This window comes from Martes martes, assembly GCF_963455335.1.
Source record: "Martes martes genome assembly, chromosome: 14".
NCBI classification, from domain to species: domain Eukaryota; kingdom Metazoa; phylum Chordata; class Mammalia; order Carnivora; family Mustelidae; genus Martes; species Martes martes.
This window is the reverse complement of record NC_137902.1, coordinates 68,094,570-68,116,129: the sequence shown is the minus strand read 5'-3', so window position 1 is coordinate 68,116,129 and position 21,560 is coordinate 68,094,570.

Sequence of the window (21,560 nt, the reverse complement as noted above, 5' to 3'; positions counted from 1 at the left end):
TGCTCTATCCCATGATCACCAACCATTCAATTTCAAAGGAAGGTGGCCAAGTGAATTGAACTGTAAATTGCATTTACATTGCTGCCACATGGGCGGTGTCACTTTAACTAACAAACAAAGTATTCTCTGTACATTGTCAAGATTATCCTAAATATTTTAAGTAAGGGTAAGTTTTTTAGAATATATTTTTATATTTTTAGATACATTTTTTAAATAACATCTCCTTATTACTTAATTACATAGGTAGAATAATTCCTTTTGCTAGGGATTGAATTCTTTCTTGCAAAAGAGAGGTATTGAAGTCCCACTACCTCAGAATGTCACTTTATTTGGAAATAAGGTCTCTATGGAGGGAATGAAATGTTAAAATGTGGTCATGGGAGTGGGCCCTAATCCAAAATGAAGGTGTCCTTATGAAAAGGAAAAATTCAGACACAGACCTGGACAAAGGGAGGATGATGAAGAGAAAATGAGATGAAGAATGCCATCTAAAGGTGAGCGCAAGGACCAGGGTTATGATGCCCACACCGACGACGGTCTGGAACTGCCGGAAGGTGGAAGAGGCAACCCTGTGGGTTTTGGAGGGAGTATGGCTCTCCCAACCCCTTGATTTCATATTCCAGCCTCACAAATGGTGAGACAACAAATTTCTGTTGTTCTAAGCCACCCAACTTGTGATACTTTGTTACTGCTACCCCAGGAAAATAATACACCTTTCTTCCTTCACTTACTTTATTGTGTAACACTTGGGTAATATGTTGATTCCTTTGCAACTAGATTCAGTGATGTATTATAGAATAATAGCTCTAAGTGCAAGGTTATATTCTGTTTTGCATATACAAGCTCATTTAGTTCCTACAACAATCCTTTGAAGTAAGTGCCATTATGTTTCTTTTTATAAAAGAAGATGCAGAATCACACAAAGGTTAATCGATGTGGCCCAAGAAACACAAAACTTTCTTGGGTAAGTTACTTTTGTTTGTCTTTCCTATTGATGGGTATCTGTGTTTCATACTGACTTCACTTTGCTTGATATGTTACAAACCACTCAAAATAAATGTGTATTACTTGGGAGTCAGGTTGCTTAATCTTAGTAGTTACAACCTCTCAAGCATGAGTATCTAAACATCTTGTTAGAGTTCACACTTGCCACTTGCTCAGAAAAAGGGACTACTGGAAAGAACCAAAGAAGAAAAGGAAAAGTAATTTCTCTTCAACCAAGAGGCTCTTTCCTCCTGACACTTCCTATGTTTTGATATGTCCTAGACAGAATGGTGAGGCGAGCAGCAAAAAAATTCCTCAAGACTTACTTAATGGTTAAGAGAATCTCTTTCTATGAATTGATGTTAAATTTGACAATCCATTTAAGTTAGCACGCCAAAATGTTTCCTTCATTCCATGTACTCATTTTAAGAGATGGTAGCATAATATGTTATAGTACAACAATGTGGTCTAAAACACCCTTTTAAAGCAGCTGTCACACATTAATTATGACTTAAAACCTATACAAGAAACTTATTCCAATTAATAATTCTATTCAACCTACCAAAGTACTACAGTTAAAGCAGGTAGTCAGAATGTCCAATTCTGTCCCATGCAAAGTTGATGTATTTGCAAAAATACATCAAAATGGTAAAAAGTCTGAAATTTTGCCCTACTTTTAAGTAAGAATTTAAATGTCATGAACATTGTCAGAAGACTCCTTGGTCAGAGACAAAGGATTAGCTACTCCCAGAAATAGCAGTAGTCAGAATACTAACATTTTCTTGTGCTGGTTCCTTGGGTCCTAATTCCCAAAGGGCTACACTGAAAGAGCCAGGTTACAGGTGAGTATAGAGTAGTTTTCATTACAAGAGTGAAAACCTGAAGTCAGATAACCTGAATGTTTTATAATGGGCAGTAAGCATGCCTGTCCTTTGCTTTAGAGATAGATGTTATCTCTATCTCCCAAGACAGTAAGCAAACAAGCCCTTTGCTTCAAATGACAACATCATCTCTGTCTTCTGAGGACAGTGTCTATACAAACATCTTTGAAAAGATAATCAAGAAGAAAAGTAGTTAGTTCCTCGGCTCACGTGACATGCAGAAACACAAGAACCCATAGAGTTGTTTCCCCTAAAAAGCATGCGATTAATTCATCCTGAGTGAGCACTAGAAATAAATTACTTAGTCAATTTATGGAGACTTAGTAATATATTTGATCAATTCCATTAACAACTCTAGACTCAGTGATGCTGACAAAGAAGCATCACAGGAGTAACATCTGGAAGGCAAAACAACTATGTAGCACACAGCAGATGAGGAGAGGAGAGAGAAGTCAATGACCATCAGATTAATGCCACTGGTTCTTCCACGTCTGGCCCAGGCAGACTGACAGGGATAGGAATCACCCTTTCATCCACAACAGATGAACAACTAGACAAAGACACAAAACAACTGTTATCCAACCACGTACAACACATGATGCAGCACCAAGATCCCTGAGTAAGGGAAAAATAAAGAAGGTATCTTCCTCATTGCCTCAGCTTGCTGCCTCGAGATAGCTTCCTGGCTGAGGTTCAGGGCCAAGGAACAGCCAGCTCAGAAGTCCTCCTAAAGTAAGGAAATGGAGCTAGAAGTCCAGGGAGGTTACAGGAGCTTGGGTGCTTGGAGAAGAGCACTGGAGAGGGAGGACTGCACAGAGAGAGACCCAGCTTTGGGGACGTGAGTCCATATTGTGTCTTTAGATGAGTACTGAACTGCGTGTTTGTGAAAAGACTGCTGTCCTCCAGAGAAAGGAGCACCTGAAAAGAGCACAGGGCACAACAACAGAGCCACACAGGGCTGAAAATATAGAAAATCTTTCAACCTGCTGGACTAGAGCAAATATTTGAGTCAGGTGAAGATTTCTTACAGCACCAAATGCATGGACCATAAAAAGAAATAACTGATCAATAATAATGCACTAAAGTCAAGAATTTCTGCTCCTCAAAAGACAAGAGGATGAAAAATAAAACCACTAATTATTTTCAGATAATATATTTAATAAAGAACTTGTATCCACAATATTCAAAGACTCACAAAATGAAGAAGACAATTAATTTCTCATAAATAGGCAAATTATTTGAGTTAGCACTTTAGCAAATAAGATACACAATGGTAATTATGCACGTGAAAAGACGCTCCACATTATTAGCTGCAAACTCATTAAAAATTAAAACAGATATACCTATAGGAATAACACTACTGCTATAAAAATGTCTAAAATTAACAAAGCTGACTATACCGGTGTTGAGGACAAGGAACACCAGAATTCTTATTAGAAACACTCTGAAAAGCAGTCTGTCAATTTCTTGAAAAGTTCCTGACATTCCATAGAATTCACCCTGTACCAGCTACAGGGATTTACCCTTGAGAATAAAGACACAATTTCATACAAAGACTGCACAGGAAAGGTCACAGCAACTTTATTCATGATAGCTAAAATTAGGGAAAAAATAGCTCAAACTAGGAACAACCCAAAGGCCCATTAACAAGTGACTGAATAAAAGAACTGCGGTATGTCTACACAATAAACTAAAAGTAAAATAAAATAAAATGCAATGAAAAAAGGATCCACATAACCAAGTTAGTTTACTTAGCTAAGCTAAGTAAAAGAAGCCAAAAAAACAAAAAAGACTCTATATTACATGATTCTGATGATATAAAATCCTAGAAAATGCAAGCAAACTCAAGGTGACAGAGAGCACATCAGTGGGTGCCCGGGGACAGGGTCAGGAGCTTGGGAGGGGAAGGGGTTCCAAAGGAGCATGACAGAGGGCCTCATGGTGATATGTTCATCATCTGGACCATCACCATTGCTCCATTTGTGACCCTGTGGAAACCAGTCCAACTGTATATTCTAAAGATGTGCAGTTAATTGTATTAAATCAAGTTCTAAAAAATCTTGACCAAAATCATACAAATAGTATTGATGAATAAGAAAGAGAAAATGTAAACAGTGAAAACTGTTCATTTTGTAAAGTTTAAAACTAAAATGTCCTCTTTAAATGAGTTGTTTAGATTATTTATATATATATATGTATGTGTGTGTGTGTGTATAATAATAAGTAAATAAATTTACTTATTTATTTATTTTAAACCAAATCCAGGGGGAAAAAATACTTGTTTTCCTGCCACAAGTCTTTTTAATGGGATCATCATGGTAATTTTAGGAAAAAGATGTAATATATACAGACACAATCATGGAATTTTCCAAGCAAAGTACTGCAGTTACAACAGGTGGTCAGAATGTCCAATTTTGTCCTATGTGAAGTTGCACTGGAGACACTCTCTTACACATACAATAAATGCATAAATTAAAAATCTTCATATTATCCTGATCCTGGACCCAGAAATGACATTGTTTCCATGACTCATCTGTCAGACTAAGACTGAAGTTCTGTGTTGTTCTGTGTTGTGGTTATCGTCCCCTTAATACTACTGGAGAGTTGGTCGGGGTCCAGGTCGCTGGAGGTACCTGGAAAACAAGGTTCTCCTGAAGTGAGGGGTGAGAAGTCGGAGTCCAGCAACGTAACTGGCGCTCAGCTCCCTCAGTTACCAACAGCAGGTGGCAGAACGCACCCAAAGATGGGCAGAGCATGGAGATAGGCATCTGGAGGTCAAGAGCCCAAATTCACTGTCATCAGAACTTTCTGAGAGTACACGGAAGAGCTCTGCTCTAACCCAAACAGCTGAGCCTATAAGGATCTTACAGCGGCCCCATGGCTGGAACTCTCGAGGCAAGGGTTCATCTGCAGAAGACACACAACACGGGACACACATCCTTTTAATGTCAGAGCTTTCCATTTCTCTTAGGTCAGGTAAGAATAGCTCCTAGCAGTGAGGCAGGACAGAGACAGAACGTGGGACCACACCACCCACTGTCAGGGGAATTAAGGCAAGAGTTATGTGATCTCAAGTGTAGAAGAGTTCCTTGAGGGACTTGGCGAAAATTCAGATTCCTATCACTAACTCGTCCTCACCCACTGAAGTCTGATTCATCAGATCCGGACTGGGGCACAGGCATCGTACTGAAAGAAGATATATGTCATGTGGTCTGAAGACCACACTCTGGCAGAAGTAGAGTGGCTAAGAGGTGGACTGGGTGGTCCGCACCCTAACTGTGGGTGGAAAAACAGAGCACACTTACACTCCCTGGTTTCAGGAAAAACGGGAAGTGAACCTATCTCAAAAAATTACTGTGTCGGGCACATAGAAAACATTAAGAACTGGGCATGGCACAGAGAAAACACTCAGAAATTACTTATAACAAACGAACTTCTTTTTTATCATTATGGAGGGAGGACCAGGCAAAACATGGTAACTGTTTGGTAGTGGAATCATTATGAAATGCTGTACTCTTCTTCTGATGGGGCAAACGTAACCACTCTGTTTAAAAACCACAGATGCACTTTGCAGAGCACACTATAAACAATGGATGGAGGGTTGGTGCTCTGGGATGAGGGGCCCACGGCTCCCATTTCCCCAGGATGGCATAGAGGGCACTGTGTTGACAGCCACAGCCATAACCAAGATTATTCTAGGAGGCACAACTGAGTGGCTCAGTGGTTAAGGGTCTGTCTTCAACTCAGGTCATGATCCCAGGATCCTGGGATGGAGCCTCACGTCGGGCTCCCTGCTCTGCTTTTCCTTCTCCCACTCCACCTGCTTGTGTTCCCTCTCTTGCTCTGTCTCTGTCAAATAAATAAAGACAGTCTTTAAAAAAAAAAGATTATTCTAGGAAAACTTGACTGTAGTAAGCAATGATTGAGAAACTGAATTCTAAAGGAAAGGAAAAAAGCAATCTGTATAGACTTAAAAATTTACATCAGGAAGGAAAGAGATAAGTTCTAGATGTTTTATATAAAGTTATATTTTATAATTACGTCCTTTTTAGGTATTTCTGAAAGAATGAAGATGAAACTTCAGCTAGTACACTTCCATTTATGCTAATACTAACAGCAAAGGCAAAAGAAATAGTTGTAGGACTATAGAAAATAATAAACATTTCTTAAAAATAAAAATGGAGGGAAGCCTCTGCCTTCGGCTCAGGTCATGATCCCAGGGTCCTGGGATCGAGCCCTGCAGCGGGCTCTCTGCTCAGCGGGGAGCCTGCTTCCCCCCCCACCCCGCCCCGCCTGCCTCTGCCTACTTGCGATCTTTGTCTGTCAAATAAATGAAATCTTAAAAAAAAATAAAATAAAAAAATAAAAATGGAATTGTTATTATACGGAGTCTATTTATAAAAACCTTAATACATCAAATAACTTCCACTGTGTTTTATGAATATTTTCAATTATTTCAGTCACATGTCATGGTCATTGATGAAGTCAAATGTACATTACTTTTTTTAAAACGGTACCTTTCAGCAGTTTCTTGTCTATATTCAAAGCAAAAAAAATAGTAGTTTTTTAGGGATTTTTTTTAAAAGATTTTATTTATTTATTTGACAGACAGAGATCACAAGTAGGCAGGGAGGCAGGCAGAGAGAGGGGGGAAGCAGGCTCCCTGCTGAGCAGAGAGACCGATGTGGGGCTCGATCTCAGGGCCCTGAGACTATGACCTGAGCCGAAGGCAGAGGCTTAACCCACTGAGCCACCCAGGTGCCCCAGGGATTTCTTTTTTTTCAAAAGCTCTGTTGAGGGGCGCCTGGGTGGCCTTTGGCTCAGGCTCACTCCCTTATTTACTCTTTCTCTCAAATAGATAAAATATTTTTGTTAATTAAAAAAAAATTTTTTTTTCTTCATTTGACAGAGAGAGAGAGCACATGCTGGGGTGGTGGGGTAGGGGGAGAAGCAGACTCCTCAAAGAGCAAAGAGCTTGACACGGGACTCAATCCCAGGACCCTGAGATCATGACCTGAGCGGAGGGCAGATGCTTAACAGACTGAGCCATCCAGAAGCCCTCAAATAAATGAAATCTTAAGGGAAGAAAAAGAAGAAGAAGAAGAAGAAGAAGAAGAAGAAGAAGAAGAAGAAGAAGAAGAAGAAGCACTACTGTTCATTATATAATAGTTACAAAAAGGTACAAAAGATTCACACTGTCAAATATATGACTCCAAGTTTTTGAAATAAAAAAATGAATATATATATATATATATATATTCATGGAAATGAAATCAGGCAGACTATATTTTTAAGGGAGATTTCATTTCTTAGCCATTTTAACTTCATAGTAAAATTGAGTGGAAGGTACAGAGATTGTGTTTTTCTTTCCAAATAACATAAGAAACTGACATACTTGTAAAAAAGACAAATAGCACAACTGTGAATTAATCTAAAAAAAAACCAAACAACCTTCGAGCAACAGTAGTGGAGGTCAAGGTTTGTAAATTGGGTGAACACATTATAATTTCAGTCCAAATAGTCTTTTATTGTTTGGAGACTCCACCATGGGAAACTGCTTACTTTGGGAGGATATTCTGATGTTGTTTCTGAGGTCTGAAATCCAAGAGAATGACCCATTTTTAAAGTTTCGATTTGCTATGGACCTTGAAACACTGATAAAGGTTATGTGCATCAGAGGCATTCCCTTTGAAAAGTCACCCAATTCTTTAATGGCCACATCCTCTATAGTCCTTGTTGGTTAGTGATTACCTCTGTGTGTTTTTACAGATCCTTCCAGAGCCTTCCTCAGTCCCCTCATCCTCCATGCTCTGGGGTCATGCACCCTCATTATCCCTGCTTTTTGCAGTCATCCACGTGCTTTCAGCTCCTCTCCTTCCCTGTTTTTTGGTCAGATTATCTTCTGACTCAACCTCACTTCCTCGATCACTTCTTTCCTCATGGTTCTTGGTGACTTAAATCTTCACACAGATGATGCTTCTATGCCTGGGCCCTTCTGACTTCGTCCTTCATCTGACCTCAGCCGTCCGCCCCCACAGGACTGCCTTGTCATTAGGGAGGACACACTGGATCACCGTGTAACAAGATCACCACAAGCTCAGTGGTTGGAAACAACAGAAGATTCCTTCCTTTTCTTCTAGAATTCCTCATCAGTCTGAGTTCTCCAGGGAGGCTTTCCCCTCGCAGTAGCTCAGCATTCGAGGCCACTCCCGTGTGAACCAAGTCCTTCTCAACAGGACATGCTAACTACTGCTGCATCAAGGAAAAAGCACAGAGAATTATGTGCATTCCTTTGTAAATGTTTCAGCCCAGAACTCAGAAAACGACTCTTAACTCTTCAGCTACAGCAAATCACATGGTCATACCAATTCACAAAGGATACTTTTTTTTTTTTAACTATAGTATTTTCTTGGTCAAAGCTTCTTCTGGTTGAATTCAATCCTTAGCCTACTCTTTGTCTGCATGTGTGGCTAAGGGCAGTAATGCTGAATCAGTCACCATGAACCTGGAGAACCCATCTAACCACATTTCCATGACGGAGCACTTCTTAACTGCCCTAGACAATGTCTACAGACTGTTCTCTCTTCTCAAATCTCCAGCACATCCTTCAAATTCTCATTCTCAGCTGATAATGTCTATCCCCCAGGACAACATATGTTTTTGCTTTTTTTGTAAAATGTAAGACACATAAATCATCACGTAAAATCTTGATGCTACTGCTGTGCTGGACAAACAGAAGGCTTTGGAAGAGACCCACCCCTCCATCGCCACCCATCTCCCCCGTGTCCTTCAACTGGCCGCCGACCAGATCCTCTGCACAGAGTTCTCATCTGCCCCATTGTCAGATATTGGCATCCTCCTGGGTGTTTGCTCTTTTCTTCCTATGCTTGCTGAACATATCCACCCTGACAGCCGAATATAAGATCTACTGCAGAAGCATTCAAGATTTGATTTCCACTGTGGACCTCACCCCCGATCTACACACTCGCAAATGCAGCTGCTGGCTCATCCACCCCTTGGACTTCTAACAGGCAAACCCCATATCCCCAGAGCCGAGCTTCTCGCAGATGACTGCATCTTCACTCCACACCGTCCCTCCACCTCTGTGTGAGGTCACTCCATCTTTCTTGCTCCTCTGAACACGAAGTTCAGAGCCCCGATTTACCGTTGTCTTTAACCAATAGCCTATCCCACACTAACCCCTCTTCCTCCCCGGCAATTCTCCTCCCCTTTGGCTGTATTTTTATTCACAGCACTTTTGCTGCTATGTTTTACTTATCGGTCTGTTTTAACATCTGCAGTGAAATGTAAGCAGCAGAAAACTGGGAAGGGTGGTAAGAAATTCTTCACACACAACTACCACATAGGGAGTTTGGTTTAATGATGTCCTAGAATTAGAAAATGACACGAGGAAGGAAATAAAGCTAAAATTAAAAAAAAAACAACAACATGGAAAACAAAACAAAAAGAATCACATTTCTGCAATGCTATTTTGGCTCAATACATGTTGACTGGAGCTCATTTTATAAAGTTATAGGTCATCTAGAAAATATCAGAAAAAAATGGAGTCTAAAAGCCAATATCATATTATGCTGATCCTTAGAGTTTATTTTACAGAGTTACCTCCATTTTAGAGTATTCATTTAGGCACGAGACAATTCTGGGAAAAGCTTTCTGGCACTGTAAAAAGAATGTGAGTTTGGGGAAAAGAAAAGCTGACATTTTCTGTATCTGACTTCATTAACAATTCTGAAAGTAGTCTCTCTTCCGAGTTATTTTTATAAATTGCCACTGGGAAAAGTATTTGCTATTGTGTGTGTGATTGGCAAGTAAGTGTATCCTGAGATACCATAAGAATGAGCAGAGTCAAAGGTAAAATGGAGACACTGGGCCTCAGATGTGCCAACGGTCATGCTCAGCGGCGCGGCTCCCATCTGTGTGGCCCACGCCAGCCCGCTGCTTGGCGGGAGACCTCACATTCCTCCACACCTGGCTTTCGCTTATGATAATATGCCAGATTCTCCTCAGCGGGATGGCAGCTTGTCGAGCAGCTAGAAATGGAATTGTACTGTAGGTCCATTTATCTCCGAGTTTCTCAAAGTGCCTCAGTGTGCTTTATACGCCTTCATCACTACTTGGCATCCAGCTCCTAGGCTGTCCATATTTATGAGACACAAAAGGGCAACCTTTGCTAAAGTTAGTGCTTTTCTTCTTAAAAGTTTTGAAGAAAAGATACTCAACATCACTCGCATCAGGGAAATGCAAATCCAAAGCTACAATGAGATACCACCTCACACCTGTCAGAACGTCCGTATCAAAAAGACAAGAAACAACAAGTGTTGTTGGCAAGGATGTGGAGAAAGGGGGACCCTTGTGAACTGTTGGTAGAAATGCAAGCTGGTGAACCACTGTGGAAAACAGTATGGAGGATCCTCAAAAAACTCAAAAATAGAACTACCCTACAATTCAGGAATTACATTACTAAGTATTTATCCCAAAAATATAAAAACACTTAATTCAAGGGGTATATGCACCCCAATGTTTATAGCAGCAATGTCCACAATAACCAAACTATGGAAAAAGCCCAGATGTCCATCAACAGATGAGTGGATAAAGAATATGTGGTCTGTATACACAATGGAATATTACTCAGCCATAAGAAGGAATGAAATCTTGCCATTTGCAATGGCATGGATGGAACTAAAGAGTATTATGCCAAGCAAAATAATTCAATCAGAGAAAGACAATTAACATACGATTTCACTCATGTGGAATTTAAGAAACAAAACAGACGAATGAGCGAGTGAGAGACAGAAACACTCTTACAGAGAACAAATTGGTTGCCAGAGGAGAGGTGAGGCGGGGGGATGGGTGAAATAGGTGATGGAAATTAAAGAGTACACTGATCATCACAAAAAATATAAATATAAGTAAATACAAAAGCAAAAAAAAAACAACAACTTACTTTCACACTCTTTTCTTTTTTTAAAATTATTTATTTATTTTAGAGGGAGGGATGGAGACGGAGACTGAGCATGCGAGCAGGGGGGGAGCAGAGAGAGAAGGAGGGGGAAAGAATTTTTTTAAAAGATTATTTATTTATTTATTTATTTGAGAGAGAGTTAGAGCACAGAAGGAGAGTGAGAGGGAGGAGCAGACTCCCCAGTGAGCAAGGAGCCCCATGTGGGACTCCATCCCAGGACCCTGGGATAACGACCTGAGCCAAGGCAGACACTTAAGCAACTGAGCCACCCAGGTGCTCCAGGGGGAAAGAATCTCAAGCAGATGCCCCCCACCCCCACCACCACCCCAAGTGTGGAGGCCAACACAGGGCTTGATCCCAGGACTCTGAGATCATGACCTGAACCAAAATCAAGAATTGGACACTCAACCGAGCCACCCAAGTGCCCCTTTTCATTTTCTTAAAACCATGCAAAGCAAACAGAAATGTGAGCCTAAGGCTTCAGGAAAACTAGAGTCATAATAATCTGATTCTGAAAACAGATGCTCGACAAGAAGTTACATTTAAATCAACCATCAGTCTAACAGGACATAATTTCTAAAGTTAGCAACAGAAAACCTTTCTGTTGTATCCTCCCAATCACCCTATGCATAGAATCATACTTTTTACTAAACAAGGCGCATTATTTTATTTTTAAACATATAAACACCTTGAGATAACATGTTAAGTACCAATGACAACCACTTAAACATGAGGAAGAGTGCTGGTAACCCCACACATTGAAGGGTGAAAAGCTTAAAGGGGAAAAGAAAGCGGGTTTAGAAATACACAGCTAAATGGTCTTTTTATAGTGTATCTGGTATATAGTATATATTTTTGTGTACCATGTGATATTTGAATACAAATGTTTGACTTGTGAAAATTTTACCATGGTCTAAAACTCAAAATTTCAAACTGTGCATGAGTTTTTATAAAAACCAATATAAATTCTTAAAACACATAAGCTATACATGCTCATAAAGTCAAAAGTTCAGACTGTAACAAAGATAGAAAGATAAAAAGGCTATGAAGAAGAAAAAAAAGGTTTTGAGAAAAATTTTTAATTCTGATGATAAAATCTTAAGCGTCAGTGTAAAATCTGTGGATCACATGGGGTGAGAGGGGAAATAGCATCGCTTGACCTCAAATATCACACTTCATATGTTCGGAGGACTTTGAGGGAAATTCTACCAAATGTCTGATTCCTTGTAGTGGTGTCAGTCTCTATGAGGTAAACACTTTTATCGCGGGTTTGTCAGAAATCTGTAAGTTAAATAAATGGCTACATTTTCAGGAGGAAAACTCAAATGACAATTTGAGAGTGACTGCTCTTGTTTCTCCTAAGACCTGGGATGAAAACCGAGTTTAACACAAGAGCATTTAAAAAAAAAAAAAAAAGCACTTTTCCTCACAAAAATTAGTTTCCAGGCAGATGCTTAGACAACAAGTTTCACTATTAGCAGCTCTATTAAGTTTTCTAACAATCACTGAATATTCGGCTTTTCGACGAACAGCTTCTTTTCCATCTCAACTTCACTGGAGCCAACAGCACATCCATGATCCTACATTTTAAACTTTCGATGGGGCGTGGAGGGGAGAACACTTACGTTGTACTCTATTAGCAAATTCAATTATGCAAAACAGCAGTACCAACCACAATCATCATTGTATACATTAGGTGATCAGACCTTACTCATCCTGTAAGTACTGAGACTCTGTACCCTTTTGCCAACCCTATTTCCCTCACCCCCTAGCCATGGCAACCATGACGCCAATCTATATCTATGAATTTGACTTTTTGTTTGTTTGTTCGTTAGATTCCTCATTAAAAATAGACCATAGAATACCTGTCTTCCTCTGTCTGGTCTATTCCACTTGGCATAATGCCATCCAGTTTCATCCATGTTGTTGCAAATGGCAAGACTTCCTTCTTTTTTAAAGCTGAAAAATATTTTAGTGCATGTGTGTATGTATCACATTTTCTTTATCCACTCACCCATGGACTGACAATTCGGTTGTTTCCATACCTTGGCTATTGTGAATAATGACACAATGAACACAGGATTATGAACAAATCCTGACAATAGTGATTTTATTTCCTTTGGATATGTATTTAGAAATAAGATTGCTTTAGCACACAATGTTCTGTTGTTAATTTCTTGAATAACCTCCATACTGTTTTCCACAATGGCTGCACCAGTTTGCATTCCCACCAATAGAGTATAAGGAGTCACTTTTCTACACATCCTCACCAGCATTTACCTCTTGTTTTTATGATAACAGACATCTCAATAAGTATGAGATGGTATCTCACTGTGGTTTGGATTTGAATTTCCCTGATGACATGTACCTGTTGGCCATTTCTAGATTTCTTCTAAGAAAACGTCCTTTGCCCATTTCAGGCACTGGGGGATAATTTGTTTCTTTCCTATTGTGTCATATGAGTTCATTTTATGTCTGAATATTGATCTGTTGTCAGATTTGTGGTCTGGCAAACATTCTCTCCCTTCCCACAGGTTGCTTTTCATTTTGTTGATAGTTTCCTTTGCTGTGCAGAATCATTTTGGTTTGATGTGATCCTATTTGTTTTTTTAGGAGTTTTTTCTTTTGTTTTTGGTGTCAAATCCAAAAAGTCACTGGCAAGACCAATACCAAGGAGATTTTCCTTATGTTTTTTTCTAGGACTTTTATGGTTTCAAGTCTTGTGTTCAAGTCTTTAATCCATTTTGAGTCAATTTTCATGTATGTGGCAATATAGGGGTCTAGGCTAATCTCTTTATAAGCAGACATCCAGTTTTTCCAACATGATCTACTTAAGAGACTATCCTTTACCCATTGTATACTCTTGGCTCCTTTGTTGAAAATTCATTGACCATATAAGTAATAGGTTTATTTCTGGACTCCCTATTGTATTCCATTGATCTATGTGTCTGTTCTAATGCCAGTATCGTACCATGTTGATTATTACACCCTCAAATCATACCTGATGTCAAGAAGCATGATTTTTTTTCCCATTTCTGGGAGAAACACTATTGGAATTTTGATAAGGACTGTATGCAATTTGTAGATTGGTTGTGTAGTATGGACATCTTGCAATATTTATTCTTCCATTTATTCCAACCTATGAACAACAAGTATCCTCCCATTTATTAGTATCTTGTTATATTTCTTTCATTGATTTCTTATGGTTTTCAGTGTACAGATTGCCTCATTGCTTGGCTAAACTTATTCTTAAATATTTTACCATTTTTGATGTTACTGTAAATGGGACTTAAAAAAAAAATTCTGGGGGAACCTGGGTGGCTCAGTCAGTTAGGCATCTCTCCCTTTGGCTTGGTTCACGATCCTGGGATCCTGGTATCCTGGGATCAAGCCCCACATCGGGCTTCTTGCTCATTGGGAAGTCTGCTTCTCCCTCTGCCTGCTGCTCCCTCTGCCTGTGCTTGCTCTCTCTGATAAATAAATAAAATGTTTTGTTTTGTTTTCTTAATTCTGACAATTCATTGTTAGTGTATAAAAATGCAACTGATTATTGTAATTGATTTTGTATCCTACAACTTTACTGAATGTGTTAGTTCTAACAGATTCTTGATGGTCTTTGTAGCTTTTCTGTACAGTATCATGTCATCTGCAGAAAAGGCAATTTTACTTCTTCCTTTCTTTATTTGGATGCCTTTCACTGCTGTTCTTGCATAATTGCTCTGGCTAGGGTTTCTAGTACCACACTGAATAAAAATGAGAGTGGGCTTCCTTGTTTTTTGTTCCTGATCTTAGAAAGCCTTCCGCTTTCCCATTGTTTGGGATTTATTCATGGATTTGTCATATATGGCCTATACAGGTTTCCCCTGCTATCCAAAAGTTCCCTTTATGCCATTTTGCTTTTGCGAAAGACCTACATTAGTATCTGTTTTTGCTAACCAAAAGAAATCCAAAGAGGGTTTCTGCTTTTATGAAAAAATAATTGCTTCTTTGTTTTATGATCACTTCAACTTATGAAAGGTCTCCCAGCAATGCTCTACTTTTGGAAACTGGAGGAAACCTGCTTTATGTTGCGGTCCATTCCTTCTATCCTCAATTTATTTATTTTTTTTAATTTTTAAAAAGACTTTATTTATTTGACAGACAGAGATCACAAGTAGGCAGAGAGCAGGCGGGGGGGCGGGGGGTGGGGGAAGCAGGCTCCCTGCTGAGCAGAGAGCCTGATATGGGGCTTGATCCCAGGACCCTGAGATCATGACCTGAGCCAAAGGCAGAGGCTTAACCCACTGAGCCACCCGGGAGCCCCTTCTATCCCCAATTTATAATTACACTTCAATCTCCTTATTCATTATTGATCCATTCAAGTTTTCTATTTCCTCATGATTCAGTCTTGAAAAGGTTGTAGGTTTCTAGGTTAACTGGTTTATTCCTTTTAATAATCTGATTTGTAGGCAAAATTGTCCATAGCAGTCTCTTATGAACCTTAGTATTTCTAGGTATCAGTTATAATGTCTTCTTTCATTTCAGATCTGAGTATTCCTTTTTTTTTTTTTGTCTAAAGATTTGTCAATTTTGTTTCTTAGTTTCATTGATCTTTTCTGCATCTTCCTAGTCTCTATTTCATATTGAATCCCATCATCTGAGTTATTTCCTTCCTTAATTTGTCCTTCTTTTTCTGGTTCCTTGAAATCTAAATTTACGTTTATTTGGGATATCTTTTCTAATTGTAAGCGTTTGATCCTATAAACTTCTGGGAACTGCTCTTGCTGCATCCCATATGTTTTGATATTTTGTGTTTCCATTTTCCTCTGTATCAATATATTTTTTAATTTCCCTTTTGATTTCATCTTTGACCCACTGGTTGTTCACTAGCATGTTAATTAATCTTCACATGTGTGTGGATTTTCCAGTTTTTCTCTTGTAATTGATTTTCAGTTTCAAACCATTGTGGTTAGAAAAGATAAGTAACATAATTTCAATTTTTTTAACATTTTTAAGACTTGTTTTTTGGCTTAATATATGATCTACCCTGAAGAATGTTCCACATGTGCTTGAGAAGAATGTGTGTCCTGTTGCTGTTGGATGGAAAGTTCTCTATGTGTCTGTTAGGTCCAACAGATCTAATTAAGTCTCATTTTGTCCTTACTGATTTTGACATGATAATCTACCCATTTTGAGTGTGGAGTAATCCTATGGCTAATGTCTTGTCATTCACCCCCTTCCTTGAGATCTCTAGTATTTACTGTATATGTTTCGGTGTTCCTATGCTGCCCAGCCAGTTTCAAGATTTCTCTCAGAGGGAAATGCTCTGTGTGGAGCTATATATTTGGTGCATGTGTGGGAGGATAAAAGCTCAGGAGTCTCCTATGTTGCCATCTTCGTCTGGACTCTATCACAACTTAAACTATTCTTATAATAAAATGAGACAAAGGGAAACATCTGGGACTAATTTTCAGATAAGCGTCCAAAATAGATGAATGGAATGCTTTTTTGTCAAAGCTAAGAATAACAAACTCATGTGAATAATTACATGTCCTGGCGTTAAAGATGGAATTCAGTCCAAAAGGTGCTCCAGTTAAAACTCCTGCAGGATTAAATCTTCACATAATCAGACAGACGTTTAAAGGAAAAGCCACTGAAGGTGTAAGCTGGTTCCAGCTTTGTCTCTATCCACTGTGTGGTGACCGCAAATTATCTTTGACATTTACACCTTCGTTTTCTTCTCTAAGACAGCCCCCAGCACTTCAATTCCAGGATTCTCTGATCCTGAACAGTGGAAAGCTCAGTATCAAGGAGAGATTTCCTGAGGCATGTGATGTGTCAGTGAGAGCAGCTGTGGCCACACTGGGAAGTACAGATGGGGAAGCTAACCTCCATCTGAAAGTGGCAGGCTCCTCCCCAAGAGAGCCACACCTCCATCCCTGGGTGGCTGCACCCCTCTCCCTATAAAGTCTTGAACATGAAGGTAACACAGATACACTGATCACAGACCATTAAATTCCACGGCCAGCAAGCAGGACATGGGAATCGCTAGCGAACACTGGAAGGCAGGCGTGGCAGGCAGTCTGACGTTGTCCTGGGCCAGAGTGACGCCATCCTCTCCTCTCCAGCCACAGCATTCTCAGTTTTGGGTAAGTCTCTATGTGGTTTCAAACAGCTCTTTTATCTCATCATAGCTATCCCTTTGGATATGCATGTGGTGTCATTCGAAGTATTCAAGTAATATTGAGACACTGGCTAGAGAAATTCTACCAGATAAAGCAGGGCCACAGCAGGCTCTCAGTTGACTAGACAACATTAATATGATCATGGACATATCAGGAACCCATTGCAAAATGCATCCCACCAGCCATAATCTCAAAAAATCCATCCATAATCTGACAATTTATCACCACCTCCAATGGTACTACACAATCCAAACACTGTCACCTTTTGCCTTCCTACACTTTATCTGTATTTGACTCTTCATATCGTAGCCATGAGCTCTTTTAAGATATGAGACAGACCATAACATTCCCTCACTCAAAATTCTTACCAGCTTCTTAACTCACTCAAAACACACATAACTCTTCACCATGGGCTACAAAGCCCCCTATTGTCTGGCCCTGGACTTTTCTTCCTGTGTTCTTTACTTCTGTCCCTCCTGTCAAACTCTCCCACGAGACATGGCACACTGTCCTGTCTTAGGGCCTCTGCTTGACTACTTCCTCCTGCCAGGACCCTGCTTCCCTCATTCACTGATTTAAATTTCTGCCACATTTTGTTCCCGTCCCTGCTCATATGTCATCCTATCAGGGCAGGCTACCTATCTAACATAGAAGTTTTCATTATGTCCCTTTAACTTTCGCTTCATGTTTTTTCTCTAGAGTATGATAAGATGTTATAATCCCTATTTCCCAATTGTTTGCTCAGTCTTCTCCATTGAATTATAAGTCATAAAGTCAGGAACTTTGGTTTCATCACTGTATCCCACGTGATGAGAAACAGCATCACACTTAGTAAGTACTGAATGTGCTATGAGAACGAATACCCTTATTGTTGTTACTTAAATGTATTTCAGCAAATCAAAAAAGGAACTCAGTGAAATGAATCACTGGTCCAAACTATAAACATGCATATTTTTTTTCCCAGCAGAGCTGGAGTCAATAGAAATGCAGCCACATTTGAAAAGGTAAGATACAGACACAAGAAACCCAGGTAGGAAAAGCCCAGATCCTGAGTACTATGATGCAGTGTCTTCACCATTCTCACTACCATGTGCACACCCTTCCAAAACAGTGCTGGTGGTGGTGGTGGTGATGGTGGCAGGGGTGCGGTAGGAGTGGTGGGGTAGGGGTGGTGGTGGGGGTGGTGGGAAGGTGGAGGTGACGGTGGTGGCGGCGGTGGCGGCGGCAGTGGTGGTGATGGTGATGGTGGTGGTGGTGGAGGTGGTGGCAGTGGTGATGATGGTAGTGATGGTGAAGATGATGGTGGTGGTGGCAATGGTGGTGGTGATGGCAGTGGAGGTGGTGGTGGTGGTTGTCATGCTGGTGATGGTGTAGGTGGTGATGGTGATGGCAGCAGTGGAGTTGGCGGTAGAGGTGGTGGTGACTAATGATAATAGTGATGTTTTGCTTTCAAAATTAGAAACCATGTACAGCAATACTTTAATACTTTCTGAGAGCTTGTAGTACACACACATTTGACAGTTTCTGAGGTCATTGAACCCTGGGTAAATCTGTGACTTCAGTGGGTAATTGCAAGGAACTCTGAGTCTTCCTTGTATGATTAGTCACTAGCTGAGACTAAATGTCCAAAATTCAGATTTCCCATTTATAAAACTGAACAGAAGACAATTATTTTTCCTTAGTTATTTTTATTTATTTATTTGACAGACAGAGATCACAAGTAGGCAGAGAGGCAGGCAGAGAGAGGAAGGGAAGCAGGCTCCCTGCTGAGCAGAGAGCCTGATGCGGGGCTCGATCCCAGGATCCCGGGATCATGACCTGAGCCGAAGGCAGAGGCTTTAACCCACTGAGCCACCCAGGCGCCCCTATTTTTCCTTAGTTATATATGGTGTTTGGGGTCATCAAACAAGAGACTGATAATTAGTTGCATAATTTAATATCACATCATGAAAATGGTCCAACCTGGCTCCCACCTGGGACTGTCTGGTGAATGCACACAGACAAATTTTGGTGAAAATCTCTATTTAGTAACATGTTCTCAGTGATACTAAGATTATTGCTTTCTCTTGTGATGCTACAAATTTTAGCTCACCTCATAAGTATAGTGATGGGTAATACACCTGAGTGCATAAGGAGTAAAATAAAGGCATGTAACTTCCTTCTCTTTGCTGCATTTAAAATAAGTAACTTTTCAGGGAAGTTTGTATGAATTTGTTTGAAGAGTATTATAACAGATACTAAGGACCTTATCTCCACATGTATTCTTTTCTTTTTTTAGATTTATTTATTTATGTACTTGAGAGAGCATAAGCAGGAGGGGGAGAGGGAGAGAGAAACTCAAGCAAACTCCCCACTGAGTGCAGAGCCCCAACACAGGGCTCAATCTCACAACCCTGAGATCACAACACGAACCGGAACCAAGATCAGACACTTAACCAACTGCATCACCCAGGTGCCCCTGTACTCATAACTTTTCTATACATATCCATGATTTCTTACTGCAACAAACTGCAGTTCCTTCTGTGCTGAACGAGAACTCTCCTCGGCAAGGAATTTTTCTGGGCACATATGCAAACTGCTAAGATGATGACACTGATGAGCACAGTTCTCAACCAAGGATGAGTCTGTTCCTCATTCTGCAGATATACCAGCTCACTGCAGTCCCGACAAGGTGTGTGAATCAGTCACCCATGGAAGGAGCAGTCACTAGCTTACCCATACTTGACTCTTTCCTTTCCTTACCCAAACGACTCACCAGTACAGTGCTGCCTGGATCATTGCCAAAATAAACAACTTGCACTCAAATTTGTGTCAGGGTCTTTTTTGGTGAGACCCAAAGACCACTGGTAGTACACATGGCATTAGAAATCAGATTTTTAGGATGGAGTTATGAGATCTCTCAGAAAATGCTAACAAGGTTGCCACTGCTGATGGAAAGCTATATGGCGTTAACCTATGATTTGCTGGAGCAATGAAGTTCTAAGACTCAGCTCTAATGAACTGGGATGAGGGCTGGTAGAAGGAGCCACGTTTGCCCTCAGAGTATCCTCAGGCCTATCATATTTTAAGCCAAAAGTAACTGTAAGCCAGAGCTCTTAAACCAACAAGAGCAAAATAAACAAAACAAAAATACAGCCTGAGGTTGGCCTTCTAACTCAGTGCATGTTGTGTAGTGCAGAAGACCTCCATGGCAGCCTTGAAAGAACTTCACCTCTACCTACAACCAAAAAGTAGAACATGTTACACATGAAGACGACGACTTTATCGCCAGAGTGAGACACAACAAGACTGAACTAGCTGCAGTAAGTCACCCGTGCGAAAGAAGACTGAGATGGCGACATCTGGCAGGGGACATCTAAATGGCTGCTTCTGAGAACCCCAGACAGCTCATGAAAATAGGATGGCCTGGTTCTAGCATGTACTTTATCACCCAGAAACTTCTTTCCCAATGGAATATTGGAAGTTTGGAAGAGCTTCATTAAGGTACAGCTAAGATGAGATGGCCAGCTTAGAAAAGACACCTGTGAGTTTGGAGTCCTGTACAACCGGAACAGAAATACAAGGGTCAAAAAACCAAAGGGTGGTGGTTAAGAGTGGCTCATCTCATGATAATTCTCAGTGACCCAGCACATAATCCATACTTCCTGTCCCTCTAACATTAGCGTCTATACAGTCAGGGTCTGTCTTAGAGGAAGTCTGGGTGGGGGACATTCCTCCCAGAAGAGACTTGCGTTCTGATAAAAATAACGCTATGACAACCACTGAGTTATCTGAGCTTCTCATGCCAGTAGAACCATAGGGGGCCAGGAGATACAACACTATACTACTGGAAGCAATGAACCCTTCAGGTCAGGAGACGGGACTGTGGCAACCAAGGGCAAAGATGTGTCTATCTTGAGCTCAGGAGACTGAAGGGGGCACCCCTTGGGACATCCATCCTTGGTGATGACCTTCAGTGGGCAACTGCAGAAATCATGGTCTGAAGGAGCAAAGACCCCAGACGTTCATATACTTTAAGGAGGCATATCTTGATTACTTTGCTGAGCAAGCAACCAAGATGATCAGATGTGTTGATGCTGGTTGAGGTAAATCTGGAATCTGGTATAAAGGGAAAAATGATTATTAATGGTATAAGCTAACTGCAGTTGGGGAAACATGAGTGAAATACGGGATCTGTGTTGTTTCTTGAAAGTCCACTTAATTTTACAATTACTATTTCACACTAAAAAAATTTTTAAGTGTATATGTCAAATCTTGATGGGCAATGATGTTGTTAAAGCAAAGATGATTCGTGAGGAAGAAATGTAAGGCACAGATGGGTAGAGGAGCACGAGCAGAGGCCGTAGAAGAAATTACGTTTTCATTTGTGTCCTCGCACTGATTTGTCTCGTGCTGGACTCTGTCAGCTGCCTCCAGCTGGAAGCACATACTCTGTCCATGCATAGGGCAGAGGGGAAGCACCAGAAAGTTCATCCTCTAAACAACCTAACACAGAGCCACTGAAAAATGCCCATCTACCCTGGCTCTCCTGCTGCTTAGGACAACTCT